This window comes from Octopus sinensis, linkage group LG14, assembly GCF_006345805.1.
Source record: "Octopus sinensis linkage group LG14, ASM634580v1, whole genome shotgun sequence".
Lineage (NCBI taxonomy): Eukaryota > Metazoa > Mollusca > Cephalopoda > Octopoda > Octopodidae > Octopus > Octopus sinensis.
The window spans coordinates 5,849,218-5,869,529 of NC_043010.1; the positions used below are offsets into that span (position 1 = coordinate 5,849,218).

Consider the following 20,312-nt stretch of genomic DNA (forward strand, 5'->3'; position numbering starts at 1 on the left):
TGCATCTTGCAGCTCACCTGCGATGGACCAGCATCCCATCCGGGTGGGGAATCTATATGCCAAGGAAACTGGGAAACTGGCCCTTATGAGCCAGGCATGGCTCGAGAAGGAACAAGGTCCATCGCAGGATTACTCAGTTTTACCTGCTGAGTGGACCAGAACAACATGAAATGAACTGTTTTGCTCAAGAACTCAATGCATTACCTGATTCGGAGAATCAAAACCACAATGTTACAATCATAAGAGAAACACCCTAACCACTAAGCCGCAAGCCTCCACACACACATATATATATATATATATAATATATATATATATATGTGTGTATGTATTTATGTGTGTTTGCATGTATGATGATCTTCTACATAGTTTTCAGCAACCAAATTCATTCACACGGCTTTGATATTGCTTGCCCTGAGGCTATAGTAGAAGACACTTGACATTTGCCCAAAGTGCCATACTGTGGAATTGAAATCAGAGCCACATTGCTGCAAAGGGAGCTTTTTAACGACATTGTAATGCCTGCACCTTCCTAAACTATTCTTTAAAAAATTCACATGAAAAATCATGCTGTGAGACATTACCATTGACTTGTAATGAAACAAATGCCAAAATTCCACCTTGAAAAGAATCGTTGATTGACACAGTGTGACTGGAATGTTACTACTGTTGTATAAACTGAACTGACCTGAGCATTAGGCTCGTTAGTAAATTAAGTTTATTGTTAAAACAGTGTATATGATGTCTAAAATTTACAAGAAGCAGAAGTAAAGAATTTGTAACAAGCCATCATAGATTCTTTCACCAGCAATTAGAAGTTTGTACTATCTCACTGCTTGTATTGATTTTTAGGGTTTAAATGTCAAATCAGACATGACATTAATTCCTATTTAATGTCTTTTTGTTGTTTTTTTTTCTCTCTCCAAGAACATGTGTGCTAAATGCTCTACCCACCTCCTGCCTGCCTTCTTTGCAAATTGCTGTTTGTAATTATAGGACAGCATTTTCACCAACAATAAATTCACCTGATATAAAAATCAATAAAAACAACAATATAAATAAATATATTTGACAATCCTTCAAGCAAAACTAAAAAAAATATTTTTTTTCCTTCCATTATTTTGATATCTTTATATATATATATATATATATATATATATATATATATATATATATATATTTGCATGATTTTTTTGTGCTTAAATTTTATTTTTATTTTAATATTCAAACCAGAAATGTTTGCTACATTTTGTATTCCTAACTTTCCTGTACTTTCCAAAATAATGCTCCTCCCTGTACACTGTCATGTATATATATATATATATATATATATATATATATATATGTTTGTATATGTGTACATATTCATATTTATATGTTTATATGTGTGTGTGTATATATTTATATATGCTACGCATGTATACATACACAGATATCAATATATATTTACACCTATCTATCATATATATCTCTTTATCTATATCAAGCTATCTATCTACCTGTCTATCTAACTATACACACACACATTTACACATACACACTCATGCACATACACATGCAGACACACACACACGTAATTTACACAACAAGGCAATCTATTAAGGGATTTAAAAAGTCCCCTAAGCATTTTTATTTCCATTACAAAAGAAAAGGGAGAAAAAATACTTCAAAATTAAAAAGTTCCTAATTGGAAAATTTCTCAACTACCTTTTCATCATTTGGGAATTTCAATTCCCAATTCAAAATATGATTTTCTGATTCCCTGTTGGAAGACACGATTGACCAATCATCTGTAAATGGCATTTTATGATTTTATACATAAATATTTGTAATAATTGCAGTATCAACCAAAAGCTTTTCATTTCATTTCCTTTTTGGTTTTCCTTTTTTGGTTTTTGTTTGTTATTATTGTTGCATATTTCATTGTTACTTATTTCGAGCTTTCAAGAATATTTCCAATCTACAAAACAACTGTTTCTAATTTAAGCACAAAACCAACATTTTCAATGGAGGTGGCATAAATAACCAACAATAACTAGGATCAATGACATTCATACTAGTACTTGACTAGTATTTTATTTTATTGACTCCATCATTGTTGACCTCGGGCAAATACAATAACAACTATTATGAAAACAGGATTTTTAAAACCAAGACAAGTTTCAATAAAAGTGTTAGCAAATGATAAATACAGCAATAAAAGGGTGTGGAAAGAGTTGTTCCCACCAAGTGCAATTATGTGCTTTTTGTCTGATATATGTTTTATTGACTACATATATATATATATATACATATATATATATATATATATATATACACACACACACACACATCTACATATGTATGACTAGCCATGTTTACGTGTTTACTTTTAATTTTATATAAGTAGCAGAATTATAACACAGTAATTTCCCTTTATATAACGGTATTTTTTCATAGCGTTTTTTCAGATGGCCAGATAACCAAAGAGATGGTGTTGTGGATTTCCACTTCGGCATCTGAAACTCAGAGGTTTATCTTGACTATTGAGTAATTGTAACATATTATTTTATAGATAAATTTCCTCTATTTACATAATATTGAGGTCTCTTTCTTTCTTTTGTTATCTTACCGTTTTTACCAATATATATATTATATAAATATATATATATGTATATACATATATATATATATATAATATATAATAATAATAGGAAGTATAACTCCAAACTTACAGGGAAAAATTCAATTTAGTATTAAATCAAATTTCACAGTATAAATATATAATATATATAAATTAGAGAAAAACCACTATTATGGAATTCACTATTATAGTATAAATTTACATCTATCATTGTTTGAATTACATAATAGTGGTTTTTCTCTAATTTATATATCTCTATGCATGCATGCTTGTATGTATGTATGTATGTATGTATGCATGTATGCTTGTATGTATGTATGTATGTTTGTATGTATGTATGTATGTATGTATGCTTGTATGTATGTATGTATGTATGTATGTTTGTATGTATGCTTGTATGTATGCTTGTATGTATGTATGTATGTATGTATGTATGATGTATGTATGTATGATGTATGTATGTATGATGTATGTATGTATGTATGTATGTATGTATGTATGTATGTATGTTGATGGTATGTATGTATGTATGTATGTATGTTTGTATGTATGCTTGTATGCATGCTTGTATGTATGTATGTATGTATGCATGTATGCTTGTATGTATGCTTGTATGTATGCTTGTATGTATGTATGTATGTATGTATGTTTGTATGTATGCTTGTATGTATGCTTGTATGTATGTATGTATGTATGTATGTATGTATGTATGTATGTATGCTTGTATGTATGTATGTATGTATGTATGTATGATGTATGTATGTATGATGTATGTATGTATGATGTATGTATGTATGATGTATGTATGTATGATGTATGTATGTATGATGTATGTATGTATGTATGTATGTATGTATGTATGTATGTATGTATGCTTGTATGTATGTATGTATGTTTGTATGTATGTTTGTATGTATGCTTGTATGTATGTATGTATGTATGTATGTATGTATGTATGTATGTATGTATGTATGTATGTATGTATGTATGTATGTATGTATGTATGTATGTATGTTTGTATGTATGTTTGTATGTATGTTTGTATGCATGTTTGTATGTATGCTTGTATGTATGCTTGTATGTATGCTTGTATGTATGTATGTATGCTTGTATGTATGCTTGTATGTATGTATGTTTGTATGTATGCTTGTATGTATGCTTGTATGTATGTATGTATGTATGTATGCTTGTATGTATGCATGTGTGTGTGTATGTATGTATGCATGTATGTATGTATGTATGTTTGTATGTATGCTTGTATGTATGCTTGTATGTATGTATGTATGCATGTATGCATGTATGTATGTATGTATGTATGTATGTATGTATGTATGTATGCTTGTATGTATGTATGTATGCATGTATGTATGTGTATGTATGTATGTCATTCTTCAGTTTTATTTCGAGATTTGTTGCCAATAGAGAAAGAATCAATTTCTAACCTAAATCCAAGCCTCCTTTATTGGAATCTCAGCATCAACAGGATATTTTTGCACGCATGTGTATATATTATGCAGTATTTGGAATCAGCGCAAGAGCAGATTTGTATGTTTTATTTTATGTATGTATTCTTATGTATATAGTTATATATCTAATTATGCACATATATACTTAAATTGTAAACTTCTGGAAAATTTTACAAATTTTTACGGTACCAGTGATGGATTGGAACTGCAGTCTTCAAATCAGCTTTCTCTTTTCTAATGTTGAAAAGCCTATGTACGTATGTATATATGTATGTATGTCTGTGTATGTATATATATGCATATACCTTTGTATACCTTTCTGTCTGTGCTTGTCTCCCACTACCACTTGACAACCAAGGCTGGTATGCTTATGTAACATAGTGGTTCAGCAAAAGAAACCGATAGAATGAGTACCAATCATATGCAAATTAAAAAGATATAAGTACTAGTGTCGATTCATTCAACTAAAAATTCTTCCAGGTGGTGCCCCAGCATGGCCTCAGTCAAATGATTGAAAGAAGTGAACGGTAAAAGGTAAGTGTCACCACCAAAAATGACTTTGCTCTTAGACACTGACACACACAGTGTTACTGTAAAGTGAGACATAGATAAGGCAGCGAGCTAGGAGAATCATTAGTACGCTGGATGAAATGCTTAGCAGTATTTCATCTGTCTTCACATTCTGAGTTCAAATTATCTTGAGATCAATTTTGCCTTTCATCTTTTCAGAGTCGATAAATTAAGTACCAGTGAAACACTGGGTCGATGTAATCAACTAGTCCACTCCCCATTTCTTATTTCTTTATTGCCCACACGGGGCTAAACATAGAGGGGACAAACAAGGACAGACAAAGGGATTAAGTCGATTACATCAACCATCAACCCCAAAAGGATAAAAGGCAAAGTTGACCTCAGTGGAATTTGAACTCAGAACCTAACGGTAGACGAAATACCTATTTCTTTACTGCCCACAAGGGGCTACACACAGAGGGGACAAACAAGGACAGACAAACGGATTAAGTCGATTACATCGACCATCGACTCCGAAAGGATGAAAGGCAAAGTTGACCTCGGTGGAATTTGAACTCAGAACCTAACGGTAGACGAAATACCTATTTCTTTACTACCCACAAGGGGCTACACACAGAGGGGACAAACAAGGACAGACAAAGGGATTAAGTCGATTACATCGACCATCGACCCTGAGAGGATAATAGGCAAAGTTGACCTCGGTGGAATTTGAACTCGGAACCTAACAGTAGACGAAATACCTATTTCTTTACAGCCCACAAGGGGCTACACACACAGGGGACAAACAAGGACAGACAAACGGATTAAGTCGATTATATCGACCCCAGTGCGTAACTGGTACTTAATTTATCGACTCCGAAAGGATGAAAGGCAAAGTCGACCCCGGTGGAATTTGAACACAGAACGTAACGGCAGACGAAATACCACTAAGCATTTCGCCCAGTGTGGTAACCAGCTCCCCACAAAATTTCTGGCCTTGTATCTACAGTAGAAAGGAAAGGGAGACATAGATTTCTCCCTAAAGTGTTAAAGTTATTCAAATGATCTCTGAATTGCTGCATTTTATATCAAAATTACTTAACAAATAATCATATAACTTTCATCGTATTAAAGTTAACCAAACTTATAGTACTGTCCCAGTATTAAAAATAATTATTTCAAATATTTAAATATATTTAGAATTAAATGTCTATGCTAGCATTGCTTTCTAAAATTTCTTGTAATTTCCTCAATAATAATTTAGCAATCTATTTTCCAAATCTTCAGAACTGTAACCTAAATAGTTTCAAAATAAGTATCATTATAACTTAGTTTCTCCCTGAGGACATTCATTATTTTTCTGTGCAGTAATTACATTAAATGAAACTCTAAATAGGGGGAAATATCTCTGTCATAAGTATATGTGGGTATGATGGTTCAGTAAGTAGTTCTGGGTGACATTAGAACTATCTAGGCTGGAATGAAGAGTAAATAATCAGAATACTAAAAGATAATTAGCATGTCATTTTAATAATGAGTTTATTATCAGTGTAACTATAAAAATAGTAAATTGGCATTGTCTTCATTTGTCCTCCTTTGAGTTCTGTATATAAAGACTTCATTTCAAATCGCAACCTATCCCCAATGATTAACAATAAGCTTTAAATTATGAACTATAAAATTTCCTTACGAAAAGTTATAGATCTACAGCTATCAACTTCAACACTATTTTTGATATATGTATTTATAGACACACACAAACACACATACATATATGCATGCATATATATATATATATATATATATTTATTATATAGAAGGAGCTTCTACAGGACTAGAACTGTTTCATTCAAGAGAAATCTTCAGGAAGCTTCCTGAAGATTTCTCTTGAATGAAACAGTTCTAGTCCTGTAGAAGCTCCTTCTATATAATAAATTAATTTTACTCTACTATGTATTGAGTACCTTATTTACTGTGGTTAACCCCGAATTAACCCGGGACCTACATATATATATATATATATATACGCATATGTATGTACTTACATATGTACATATGTATGTATCTACCAACATACATATACACAAACATACACACCGTGATCTCTCTCTCTCTCTCTCTCTATATATATATATATATATACATATATGTATATATATGTATGTATGTATGTATATATATATATATATATATATATATATATACAAACCTAACCTATGCCAGAATGGAAAACGGACATGAAATGACGATGATGATATATATATATAGTCCTCTTTTGAGTTCTGTATATATATATATGTATATATATGATATAGAGGGCATTATTATACATAAATGCCATATGCTACGAGGGACTCTTAAAGTCAAAACTACCAAAATAAATAAACACATCATACCAAATGCAACTCTCGAATCAAGTCATTTAAAAACAGAATTATTTATATATATATATATATCATCATCATCGTTTCACGTATGTTTTTCCATTCTGGCATAGGTTAGGAGGTTTGACGGGAGCTGGTAAGGCTGGAAGCCTTTTGTATGGATGGGAGAGTAAGTCAGAGTGTAAGATAAAGAGACTGAGCATGACAGAAAGTAAAATAAGGAGAGCAACAGTGAAAGAGATGGTGGTGAAGATGTGCCTTTGAGGGACATTGGGGATGGTGAGAATAAGTGGGATGATATAGAGATGTGGATTGGGTGTACGGGGTAGGATGTAGGTGGCTGAGTGAAATATAGGAGAGCCTCAGGGACAGTGGTAGGGGTTGTGGTAGGTATGTGAGGGCACATAAGTGTTAATGATGGGCAACAACAAGGGGACAAGAAGGCACAGAAAGGAGGTGATTGGTGACCGGTGGGGGAGACAGTGATAAATGGAAGTGGTTCAGGGTGAGGAAGAAGGTAACTGAGAAAGAAGGAGGGTGTGGTGTGTACCGATTCTGCTCACAGATGATAGACAAATTTCAGATGTTAGGGGATGAAAGGTCAATTCTGCTGTGATGGGTGGGTCTTTTTGAGTACAGCCAGGTGCCAGATATCTTGGTCCTTTGTCCTCTCTTCCATAAGGTTCAGTGTCTTCAGATCAGCCTTCAGTGCTTTGTCCCATGTCTTCTTGATTTTTCCCTCTTCCAGGTGTGGCTGAATGGTAAGAAACTTGTATGTATGGATGGATGGATGCATGCATGTTGACTTGACCAACACTATCTGGCATGTTTGCACTCAGCCTCTGAGCCCCACAGTGGGGCCTGGCTCAGTGCAGTGCCATCACTCACAACTGGCACTCAGCTTGATAGCAACTGTCAACATATTGGTGTTTCCCTGAGGCTTGGTTGTCAGATCTATGAGCCTCATGAATACCACTGCAGATTCACTGTGGATTCTTTTGCCCTCTACCCACTGTCATGCCATCATAGTGCTGGCCACCCTTAATAAGATCACAAAGTATGGCCCAGATGCTTCAGGCTTCCCCTTCAAGCTCAAGCCAGTGAGGCTAGACTGATAAAGAGCCCAACAGTGTAACAATTTTCTCATTCCATGGTGGTAGGCCCCTCATCTGGATGCAACATGCTGTGACACCTTCTCCAGCACGGGGGCCAGACAGGCGGTACTGGCAACGACCTCGCTTGAATGAATGTATTAAATAGAATTGAAAGAAGCATAGTTGGGTTCATTTTCTGATTTGAGTAGTTGAAGGGGAAAGACCAGCTGGACTCTGGTGGTAAGACTGAGCTTCGAAATTGTTTATGAGGTTGTATTAAATGAATAAGAAATAAAGCATAAAATAGTTGTCAGTACATTGGATCTTGCAAGCCTCACAGACTAAGAAATACTCTGCCATGTCAATGCAGTTGTTGATTCAGCAAATGAGAAAATTACTCACACATTTGATGGGGAAAGAGTAAATTATAAGAGCGTTAATTCTAGTGATGATGAACACAGTCTATTCGTTTATCCCATGGAGTCCTTAAATAGCTATAACTATGGTGGAATATCCCCATCCGATCACTTGTTTTGACATAGGGAAAGTTATGTGTTGTAATGCAATTACAAAGCTGAAATAAGGTTAATAGATTTTGCAATGGAACAAGAATTTGAATAACCCATTTGCATGAATGACCGAAGACATTCTGACTATATTCTGCCATTTACCCTAAGGCAATTATGGCTTCCTCTTCTGAGTGGGTTTTGCAATGACAATCAATAAATCTCTGTTACTCACTGAGTGAAAAAAAAAGTCTGTTCATTCTAAATTATCCATTTGTGATGAGACAATTGTATGCAGTTTTTGAGAAAACTGCACAGAAAAATGCAGGTAGGACGCCAATATCAAAACTCAGCGGATACTGAAATTTTCCTGGGTCAAAAAAAAATTCTTTCTCTTTACCATATACATCAATTTGCACATACATCCATGTTTTAGCAAATGTTTATTCACTATCAATTTTACCTTTTTTTTTCTTTTTTGTTTTCTTTGTAATCATCCTTTATTGTGAACAACAATGCCAACAAATAATGTTATAATGTACCAGAAGAGGCTCACTCATTTATACACACGTAAACACATATACAACATGTCCGTCATGTAAATGTGTGTGTGTTTGTGCATACATGTATGTATGTATATACTTTTGGAGGCACATGGTTTAGTGGTTAGGGTGTTGCACTCATGATTGTAAAATTGTAGTTTTGATTCCTATTCCTGGGTGTTTTGTGTTCTTGAGCCAAACTGCTCATTTCGCATTGTCTCAGACCACTCAGCCAGCAAAAATAAATAATCCTGTCACAAACTGGCTTCCTGTGTTGTGGGACAATATATACACTACAGGATCTGGGAAACTGGTCTTATGAGCCTATGGCTCTCGAAGGATCTTTGATCCTTTTTTTTTTATGCATGTCTACAAATACAGAGCAGCAGACATACATACACTCATGTATATATAGGTCATGAATGACCATGGGATTGCACCAAGAAGGTGACTCTCCAAGGCACAAGTCCAGGCAAGATTGTTTATGGAAGACCAGCAGTCACCCATGCATACCAGCTTCTCCTCTCCATGCCACCAATGTTAAACAAAGGAAAGGCAAAAGGCAACACAGCTTGGTACCAGTGACATTACAACTTATTTCTACAAATGAGTGAACTGGAGCAACATGAACTAAAGTGTCTTGCTCAAGAACACAACACACATCCCAGTCCAGGAACTTAACTCACTACCTCAAGATTGTGAACCCAACACTATGTCCTTAATTGTGCAGTTTGTGTATTCATCTGAAGAAAACGCTTTTTTTATAATAATATAATGTACTCATTAATCAATTAAAAAAATTGTTGGAAACAGCTGTAACAAACAATAGATAGATGTCAGTTCATTACAGCTGTTTCCAACAAATTTTTTTATTGATTAATGAGTACATTATATTATTATAAAAAAAGCGTTTTCTTCAGATGAATACACAAACTGCACAATTAGATATATATATATATATATATATATATATCATCATCATCATTTAACGTCCGCTTTCCATGCTAGCATGGGTTGGACGGTTCAACTGGGGTCTGGGGAGCCCGAAAGCTGCACCAGTCCAGTCAGATCTGGCAGTGTTTCTACAGCTGGATGCCCTTCCTAACGCCAACCACTCCGAGAGTGTAGTGGGTGATTTTATGTGCCACCGACACAGGTGCCAGACGAGGCTGACAAACGGCCATGCTCGGATGGTGTTTTTTATGTGCCACCGACACAGGTGCCAGACGAGGCTGGCAGACGGCCACGCTCGGATGGTGTTTTTTATGTGCCACCGACACAGGTGCCAGACGAGGCTGGCAGACGGCCACGCTCGGATGGTGTTTTTATGTGCCACCGACACAGGTGCCAGACAGGGTTGGCAGACGGCCACGCTCGGATGGTGTTTTTATGTGCCACCGACACAGGTGCCAGATGAGGCTGGCAAACGGCCACGATCGGATGGTGCTTGTTACGTGCCCACAGCACGGAGGCCAGTCGATGCGGTACTGGCTACGGCCACGTTCGGATGGTTTTCTTATGTGCCACGTGCCACCGGCACTGGTACCACAAAGATACAAATTCCATTGATGTTCATCTATTTTGATTTGTTTTGATTTGATTTGATTTTCACTTGCCTCAACAGGTCTTCACAAGTGTCACAAGAAGGAAGGTATGCACAGGTGGACTGACTACGTCCCAGGTAGGGGCCATGGGTTATGGCCTGACTAGTCTTGCCGGGTCTTCGGATGGTGTTTTTATGTGCCACTGACACAGGTGCTAGATGAGGCTGGCGAACGGCCACGATCGGATGGTGTTTGTCATGTGCCCACCGCACTGACTACGGCACTGATGGATTTCTTGTGTGCCACAGGCACTGGTACCACAAGATACAAATTCCATTGATGTTCATCTATTTTGTCTATTTTGATTTGATTTGATTTGATTTTCACTTGCCTCAACCGGTCTTCACAAGTGTCACAAGAAGGAAGGAAGGTATGCACAGGTGGACTGACTAGTCTTGCCGGGTCTTCGGAAGGTGTTTTTATGTGCCACCGACACAGGTGCCAGATGAGGCTGGCGAACGGCCATGATCGGATGGTGTTTGTTACGTGCCCACAGCACGGAGGCCGGTCGATGCGGAACTGGCTACGGCCACGTTCGGATGGTTCTCATGTGTGCCACCGGCACTGGTACCACAAAGTGTGTGCCACCGGCACTGGTACCACAAAGATACAGATTCCATTGATGTTCATCTATTTTGATTTGTTTTGATTTGATTTTCACTTGCCTCAACAGGTCTTCACAAGTGTCACAAGAAGGAAGGTATGCACAGGTGGACTGACTACGTCCCAGGTAGAGGCCATGGGTTATGGCCTGACTAGTCTTGCCGGGTCTTCGGATGGTGTTTTTATGTGCCACCGACACAGGTGCTAGATGAGGCTGGCGAACGGCCACGATCGGATGGTGTTTGTCATGTGCCCACAGAACGGAGGCCAGTCGATGCGGTACTGGCTACGGCATACATATATATACTGATGAAGGTATTTAGCTGTTCCATAAGAGCAATGGAGATACTCTGTTGATGAGTCCTAATTACAAGACAAAACTATGATCCAGTGTCCTAGATTTGCTCACAGGGCAGTTATCTACCTTGTCAGTCTACATAAATGTGCTTTTCACACAGCTATATGAATGTAATCTCTTATTTCTAGTAATAATTGTGCTTTTAGCACCCACAGTCACAATTAATGATAACTAAATTTTTCTATATGGCTTTGGATTGCAGCCAGCTGCTTACACTAATTTGTAGTATATATATATATATATATATATATATATATATATATATATATATTGGGCAATAAACTGTGGTTGCGAATACCTGTTGAGTCAAGTGAAATCCTTGTCATGACCGATGACAGTACCACCTGATTGGCACCCATGCTGGTGGCACGTAAAAAGCACCATTCAAGCATGGTCGATGCCAGTACTGCCTGACTGGCCCTCCTGATGGTGGCACATAAAAAGCATCCACTACACTGTCTGAGTGGTTGACATTAGGCAGGGCATCCAGCTGTAAAAACTTTGCCAGATCAGACTGGAGCCTGATGCAGCTTTCTGGCTTGCCAGCCCTCAGTCAAGCCATCCAACCCATGCCAGCATGGAAAGCAGACGTTAAACTACGACGACGATGATGATGATGATGATTATGATGATATATATATATATATATATATATATACACACATACATATATATACATACATATACACATACATACATACATACATACATACATTCACACACACACATGCACATACACCTGCTCACACACATGATTGTGTATGTATATACCAGCTCAGCAGTATTCAGGAAATGCAAACACTTCAAATAGGTTTTTGAAGTATCTACATTTTCAAAATGTCTCTGATCTGGTATTTAGAAAGAGATCTTAGTTTTAAAGAATTTTGAGAATTTTCCTATTTTCTGCTGTACAAAGATCACATCGTTTGCTTCACTTTTTGTCATGTTAGACCTTTTGATAATTTACATATAATGCTGCAGCCTGAAGCTTCCCCTTTAACCACAAGATGTAGTCAACTAATTCTGTTTTATCTCTTTTATTATATATCCACTTATGCATGCCTTTCCTCCCTTGGACACACAAAGACCTGTTGAGGCAAGCGAAGTCGATATCGAACCTCATCCGACGACAGGCACCTATGCCTACACCCCTTTGCTTGTGAAGACCTGTTGAGGCAAGTGAAATCGAAATCGGAATCGAAATTGAACCAATCCTATGACTGGCACCCGGCAGATGCCAGGACCCCTGGACTGGAGATACGTAAAAAGCACTATCCGAATCGTGGCCGATGCCAGCGCCGCCTCGACTGGCTTCCGTGTTGGTGGCACGTAAAAAGCACAATCCGAATCGTGGCCGATGCCAGCGCCGCCTCGACTGGCTTCCGTGTCGGTGGCACTTAAAAAGCACCATCCGAATCGTGGCCGAAGCCAGTGCCGCCTCGACTGGCTTCTGTGCAGGTGGCACGTAAAATGCACCAATCCGACCGTGGCCGATGCCAGCCTCGCCTGGCACCAGTGCAGGTGGCACATAAAAAGCACCCACTACACTCACGGAGTGGTTGGCGTTAGGAAGGGCATCCAGCTGTAGAAACATTGCCAGATAAGACCGGAGTCTGGTGCAGCCTTCTGGCTTCCCAGATCCCCGGTCGAACCGTCCAACCCATGCTAGCATGGAGAACGGACGTTAAACGATGATGATGATGATGAAGATGTTTGATAATTAAATCTTTGCATAAATGTTCTGTCTCAATTTTCAACTAAAAATTTGTTCTTTTACCCTACATGAGGTAGCTCAGTGCAATAACTCACACCTACTAATTGTGATATAGCATAGTAAATGTGGAAGCATTTTTCAAAATATATTTCCATAACACTTCTAAATACACGAGGTCATAGAGTATGAAGAGGTGTGTGTGTGTGCATGCATGAAGTTTTACTTAAGTAGCTGAAGAAGATTTTTGTATCCATTAGATCCAAAGGTTTCACAAGTAACTATGTCTTTGAAGAACCATTCTAGCATTTTACTAATACGAAATGACGTTAAATTCACTTTTAATCTAAATTTATTTCATGAAGCATCATGTATTCAGGTCACTGACGCAGTTTCACCACAAAAATTTCTACTTCTTGGAAAAGCAAAATTCTATAGGCCCAGGCATTTTATAGGTGCTGACGTAAGCACCCCTGCCATATATGTGTGATTAAGAAGCTCACTTCCCAATAATATGGTTTCGAGTTCTGTCCCACTATGCAGCACTGTGGGCAAGTGTCTTCTTCTACAGCTCAAACACTTAAAACTAGATCTCAGAGAAAAAAACGGTAAGTAGGCATCACATATATACTATGCAGGAGTGGCTGTGTAGTAAGTAGCTTGCTTACGAACCACATGGTTCTGGGTTCAGTCCCACTGTGTGGCACCTTAGGCAAATGTCTTCTACTATAGCCTCGGGCCAACCAAAGCCTTGTGAGTGGATTTGGTAGATGGAAATTGAAAGAAGCCTGTCCTATGTATATATATATATATATATGTGTGTGTGTGTGTGTGTTTGTCCCCCAACATCATTTGACAACCGATGCTGGTGTGCTTATGTCTCTGAAATTTAACGGTTCGGCAAATGAGACCAATAGAATAAGTACTAGGCTTACAAAGAATAAGTCCTGGGGTTGATTTGCTCGACTAAAGGCAGTGCTCCAGCATGGTCGCAGTCAAATGACTGAAAGAAAGAAAAGAAAGAAATACTTAGGTACTACTTGAGAAGAGTGGACCTGATGTGCACTCCCGCGTTAATCAGTGGATGTTTGCACCTGCACTAGTCAGTAGATGGATGCATGCACATGTGCAAGTCTGTAGCACCCTCCACATCTATAAATATGTGTAAACTGTAAATCTGGGGGAATTTTGTGTACTCCCATCATACTCTTGAATCTGCATTTTGCAGTTTTCCAGTAATATTCGAGTTTCTTTGGAGGGAAAACTGGGGATGAATGTTTCCAGAATATTCTAAAACATCTTTTCAGAATGGTTCACTTTTGAATAACATTTTATTTCATTATTTTCACTTTTCTTTATGAGTAACATTTTATTTCAAATTTATTTTATTTATTTTGACTAACATTTTATTTCAAATTCAAAATTTGTTTTATTTTCATTCATCAAGTCAGTTGTTTATTTGTTTTATTAGACAGACAGACAGACAGACAGCTAAATAGATAGATAGATAGATAGATAGATAGATAGAGATAAATAGATAGGCTAATATATAATTGTCTGAAGTCATAAGACTCCCGCTGTCCTGTTATTACTATTCTTGTTTTTTATTTTTATTTTTATCTTTTGTTTCTTGTATTTTTATTCGTGCAACATCGTCCGGTTTTCTGTCTTTGTTTCATATACATTCGATCTTTTTTCCAAGAAATCTAATGCTCGGAGCTTAGTTTTTCCTTGGGGCTGGCTGGATCGGAGCGATATCAGGATTAATCAGCCGAAATTGCTAAGATGATCCGGTTCCCGACTGAAGATTAGAGGCTTCGAATGACCCGTCTGTTTTTTTGTGTCGTCTCTTTGTGTAGTTTGCGTTCTTGTCCCCTTTTGTACATTTTATATATAAGTTTTATACATATATTATTGCGGCGTAACGTACCCCTTTCTCCTAATATATAGGTAGATAGACAGACAGACAGACAGACAGACAGATAGATAGATAGATAGATAGATAGATAGAGATAGATAAGCTGATATATAGGTAGATAGAGAGATAGACAGATAGGTTGATTGATTGATTGATAGATAGATAGAAAAAATTCCCTCCATCCCACCCAATTTACAGCTTATACATATTTATACATGTGGAGAGTTTTTTTATCGCAGGTGCCTCTGACTTGTGCATATGCATGCATCCGTCTACTGACTGGCATGGGTGTGCACATCCACCGACTAGTGCAGGTGCATGCATTGGGTCCACTCTTCTTAAATAGTACCCGTACTTCCATGCATGTGTGTGTGCATGCTTATGTCACACAGTCTTGAGATCATGTGCTGATTGTCAATGAATGTCACCATCATACAAGAGGTGTCATTCATTTGCATTCTTTCATAGAATCATATCTACCATTGTATTGTTTGTGTTCTAAGGACAAATCTTTATATATAAAACTGTAGTTGTGTGTGTGTCTGTCTACTCCAATTTAGATTCCTAACTACTCCCACATTTTGCAGTGCAGTTTAACCAAAACCGGGTATCTTACAGTCGTGATTCATATCGGGCCCTTCTGGGTATTAGCGCGCACATACGATGAGTCTACGATTTAAAAAAAAAAATTACCATCATTTTTCCGCATTTTTAATGCATTTTCGCTCGGTTTATATAAGGGAGGTAACTCTCTAAAATTGCTTCTATAGTTATTTCCCTTACAAACCCGAGCAACGCCGGGCGATACTGCTAGTATTACCTAAACAGCAAACAAGTGATGACTGGTGATAGGCACTGAGTTATAGAAAATCTGTCGCAATAAATTTTATCTGACTCATGCAAGCATGGAAGAGAGGATCTTAGAGCAATGATGATGATGCTGATGATATATTCGATGAATACTTTAGCATTGACTTCAGTGCTTTGCAACGAAGCCAGTTGCAGGTGAAGCTTTGAAGTCAATTTTTCGGCTTTTCATATAAAAAAAATTATATATTTATAATCTACTTACTTTTATCAAAATGCTCTCTCAGGTAATATTTGAGTGTTTTTATATATAATATCCTTATTGCTCTCTCTCTCTCTCTCTCACGCACACACACACATACATTCATACATACATACATACACACACACACACACATGCATACATACATACATACACACACACACATCCATCCATACATCCATACACACACACACACACCCATACATACACACACACCCATACATACACACACACCCATACATACACACACACATACATACACACACACATACATACATACATACATACATACACACACACATACACACATGTTCCTTTTTAGCCCCAAGTCAGCTCTGATTATTCATATTTATCATCAAAGGCTTTCCAGCTGTGACCAACGTATTTTTAGGTTAAATCTCAGACAAATTTTTCCAATATTTCTTTGACTAACTTATGATAGTTTGCTGTGATTTAAGAGAGTTGTCATTAGTACTTCTAACAGTGCAAGCAACAGTGTAGAAGCACTCTTGTTCATCTGACATTTAGACATTTAAACATTATATTTGATTTAGACATTAGACTTAAAACAGGAAGAAAACGTTACTGCCTGATACAGATTTTACAGCAGTGAGACAGAAAAATAATCACTCATTTGATTAAATTATCTATCTTATGAAAATGGTAAAAGAAAAATCTGTTGCTGGCATGGCTGGGTGGTAAGAAGCTGGCATTCCAGTTCTGGGTTCAGTTCCACTGCATGGCACCTTTAGTAAGTGTGGTTAGTGTTTTCAATATTACCCAGAAATGAAATTTAAAAGAATAGTGCATACTATTAATTTGTGTGTGATTCAGCAAATGCTTGATTTGCTTGCTTGTTTGCCTTCTTTTTATTATTTTCTTTTTGCACCTTTTAGTCAAAGAAATAAGCAGTGCCCATGATCCTTCACAGGGCCTCTAAGATTGGTGGGAAGAAGGGAGGAAGATGTTTTCTCACCTAAGTCCCAACACAAAATGCTTGCAACAGAGCAGACTACACTAAAGGCAACAAAGGTTCCAGATATCAGTATTAAAATGGATAACGAATTAAGTCTATTATACAAGTAATCGATAATGGGATTTGAACTCAGACCACAAGGGGAAAGAACAAATACCACAAGGCATCTGGTCCCATGATTTTACATTTCCACTGATCTACCTCGTGGATTGATATTTTTTTTTTTTTTACTGATCTCTTAAGAATGAAAGGCAATGTTGACAAGGTCAAGATTTGAACTTAAAATGCAATGTTGAGCTATAATAAAGATTGATAAGAAGGTCTGTTGTGAAATTCCTCAGTGTTTGTCATTCTGTCTTTTAGGTGACCTTCATCATGAAAATCAGCTAAGCTTTTAATAAAAGGAATATTAAATGAATATTATCTTTATAAATGAGAACTGTGTGTTCAGATGAAAGCCATTCAGTAATTGTTGAAAACAACAACCATACAGACACAAACTTCAATGAAATGCTGCTACTCGAGCAAGTCCTATTAAAGCATATTTAATAATTATCATGTTTAAATAATTATCATTAGAAGTAACTGTTTATAAAGTGTTTGTAAAGGCTTCTTTTGATTTATATATTTTTATTATTAATTTTGATATCTTCCAGAGAGGAAATATACATGTTATGGATATTGTTATAACATTTACAGATACACGAGGAAATGTTGGGAAGAAGGATTGAATGAAATAACGATGTAATCAAAATTACATATTTGACTCTTTGATCTTTAAATAAAAAGTAAATCTGGAATAATTTATTTAAGGTTCCAATTTTGCCGGGAAGTTTTGCTAGCTTTATTCAAATTTGGAATCAATATTCAATTATACAATATCAGATTGCCTCACACATATATTTCACAAATTTTGGTAATAATCTTGAGATTAGCTTGACATGTTAGCATGTTACACAAAATATCTTATAATATTTAGTTTTTGGTTTTGAGTTCAAATTCAGCCAAGGTTAACTTTATATTTCATCTTTTGGAGTTAATAAAATTCTATCAAGTAAAAAGTTAATGTATTTGACAGTCCAAAGGTGGCATACTGGTAGAATCATTAGCATGCTGAGCAAAATGCCTAAAGGAATTTCGTCTGTTTTTTACGTTCCAAGTTCAAATTCTGTCAGGGTCAACTTTGCCTGTCATCCTTTTGGGGGTAGATAAAATAAGTACCAGTCAAGCACTGGGGTCAATGTAATCAACATACCTTCTCCCCTAAAATTGCTGGCCCTGTGCCAAAATTTGAAACCAATATATTTGACTGTTCTTTGTTATACTCCAGTCTAATGAGTAGTTTTCTGAGTTTGTAAGAAATCAATAATTTTCAACTTTAATTTTTGTAGTTTTAAAGAAACCAGTGAGAATTCTGATCAATAATCTCAGATACTTATCAACACCTTCACCCAACACATGCTAGCATGGGAAAATGAAAATAAAAACAATGCTAATTCTTACCCTACAATCAGCTGGCATTGAATTCTCTTTATCTCAGTGATAGTAGTATCAAGTAGTTTAATTAGATATGTTAATTATGTTGGAGGTAGTGGCACCTGGTAAGTAGTGATCTAATTAGTTCATTTATTTTGGAGGTAGCAATATCAAGTATGCAGTGGTCCAGTAATGGTATGATAAATCTGAAAGATGGAATACTCTTTACTCTTTTATTTGTTTCAGTCATTTTGACTGAGGCCATGCTGGAGCACCGCCTTTAGTCAAACAAATCGACCCCAGGACTTATTCTTTGTAAACCTAGTACTTATTCTATCGGTCTCTTTTGCCGAACCGCTAAGATACAGGAATGTAAACACGCCAGCATTGGGGGAACAAACACAAACATACACACACACACACACACACACACACACCACACACATATATATATATATACATATATTGCTTCGGCAATACATATACTAAAATTGGAACGATACAGAGAAGATTATCAGAGCCCCTGCGCAAGGATGACATGCAAATTCATGAAGTGTTCCATATTTTCTTTAAGGGCAGTGCATCAGCATGGCCGCAGCTCTGAGCTGAAACTAAAAAAAAGAATATATATACAACGGGCTTCTTTCAGTTTCCGTCTTCCAAATCCACTCACAAGGCTTTGGTCAGCCCGAGGCTATAGTAGAAGACACTTGCCCAAGGTGCTATGCAGTGGGACTGAACCTGAAACCATGTGGTTGGTAAGCAAGCTACTTGCCACACAGCTACTCCTACGGTTGTAGCTGAAATCTCTCAAGTCAGCTAAATCAGAACCCACCTTGGGCTATACAACTACAGCAATTACTTTTATTTTTTTGTCATCAGCTCTCATGTTTTACCTTCAAGTCATTTTCTACACATTTTTAATTAATTGTTTTTATTATTTTCTTTTTCTTTTGCAAGGTACTTGGTGACCCTGTGAGTGCAGGTGCCACTTAAAAAGCATCTTGTCCACACTGTAAATTGGTTGGCGCTTGGAAGTGCCAAAATTAACCTCACCTGTGCTTGTGCCACGTAAAAAGCCCTAAGTCCTCTCTCCTGAGTGGTTGGTGTTAGTAAGGGCATCCAGCTGTAAAAATCCTGCCAAAACAGTCACAGAAGTCTCATGCAGGCATCTGCCTAGCTGGCTCCTGTCAAACCATGGAAGACAGACATTAAATGATGATGATTATGATGATGATGCTCTCTGGAATCTCTTCCTAATCAATGTTTTCCTTTCAAAAGCCAACATAGAAAAATTAATTAAACTAAACAACAGGTGCAGGTACGGCCGTGGGATAAGCAGTTCTATTCCCAATCACACAGTTCCTGGTTCAAGGATACCTTGGGCAAGTGCCTTTTGCTATAACCTCGGGTCAACTAAAGCCTTGTGAGTGAATTTGGTAATGGAAACTGAAAGAAGCTTATCATTATAT

The 20,312-nt window shown here is 36.9% G+C and overlaps 1 non-coding gene across 1 annotated transcript; it reads left to right on the forward strand.

Moving 5' to 3' along the window:
• Positions 1-19,303: 19,303 nt before the first annotated feature.
• On the forward strand, positions 19,304-19,408 carry LOC115219594. The gene has a single exon (XR_003882347.1). It is a non-coding gene; the product is annotated as a U6 spliceosomal RNA (small nuclear RNA).
• The last annotated feature ends 904 nt before the right edge of the window (positions 19,409-20,312 follow it).